The following is a 1,329-nucleotide window of genomic DNA, read 5'->3' on the forward strand; positions in this document are numbered from 1 at the left end:
CTAGGAGAGGTGGTTGTTTTTCCAAAGGCCCAAAACCCAGAAAAAAAGTATATATATCTCACAAGGCATACAAAGAAACAGAGAAACATGGCCCAATCAAAGGACCAAAATAAAACCTGTCCTAAAACTAAAGCAACACAGATCTAAGAGCTGCTTGACAAAGAATTTTTAAAATTGTTATAAATACACTCAATGAGCTCAAAAAGGGCACAGATATGCAGCTAAAGGAAATAAGAAAAATGGTGCATCAACACGATGAGGTTATTAACAAATATACAAAACACTATAACAAAGAACCAAACGGAAATTATGGAGAGAAAAATATAATAACTGAACTGAAAAGCTTATTAGAGGGGTTCAATAGCAGACTTGATCAAAAAGAAAAATCAAAGGTAAATTCATGGGCAAATAGAGTAACATGTACTATCTTAATTTTGGTGCATAGATTTTAAATGATAAAATTGCACAACAAATTAGTACAATTGCATGTTAACTGGTATACAGTATATAATATATAACTTGTGACATCAATAACATAAGTGTTGCGGGGGGGCAAAGCTGCAAAGTAGTACAATGTTTGTGCATGACTGAAGTTGTTAACACTTTAAAATTGACTACTATAACTTTAAGATGCTTTACATAATTACCATGGTGACCACAAAGAAAATATCTATAGAATACAGGAAAAAAGAAAATGCAAAAAGAATCAAAGTATGTCACTCCAAAAAATCAGTGTAATACAAAGGAAGGCAGAGAAAGTGAGGGATAAAAAAGTCACAAGACATGCAAAAAAAATTGACAGTGCTTGCTTCAGCAGTACATAAACTAAAGTCGGAACAAGACAGAGAAGACTTGTGTGGCCCTTGAGCAAGGATGACATGCAAATTTGTGAAGTGTTTTATTTCTTAACAAAAAGCAATAAGGAAAATTACAAAGCAAATCTTTATATCAGGACATATATAGGCTAAAAGTGAAAAAATGGAAAAAAACATATTCTGGGCAAATAATAACCAAAATAGAGCAAGAGCGGCTATACTAATAGCAAACAAATAGACTTTAAATGAAAAACTTACAGAAGACAAAGAAGGACAACATATAATGAAAAATGTTCAATTCACCATGAATATGTTACAATTATGAATACTTATGCACCAAACCTAATAGCTCCTAAATATATAAATCAAGCTCTGAAAGAATTTAAGGGAGAAAAATACAGAAACACAATTGTAGTAGACTTCAGTAAGTTACATTTAATAGTTGACAGAAGAACCAGACAGAAGATTAATAAGGAAATAGAAGACTTGAACAACACTATAAACCAATTGGACC

General features: G+C 31.8%; 1 non-coding gene across 1 annotated transcript; it reads left to right on the forward strand.

Moving 5' to 3' along the window:
- The first annotated feature begins 801 nt into the window (after window positions 1–801).
- LOC115832959 lies at window positions 802–908 on the forward strand. Its single transcript, XR_004028372.1, has one exon. It is a non-coding gene; the product is annotated as a U6 spliceosomal RNA (small nuclear RNA).
- Window positions 909–1,329: the final 421 nt, after the last annotated feature.

Source organism: Nomascus leucogenys, chromosome 23, assembly GCF_006542625.1.
Source record: "Nomascus leucogenys isolate Asia chromosome 23, Asia_NLE_v1, whole genome shotgun sequence".
Classification (NCBI taxonomy): domain Eukaryota; kingdom Metazoa; phylum Chordata; class Mammalia; order Primates; family Hylobatidae; genus Nomascus; species Nomascus leucogenys.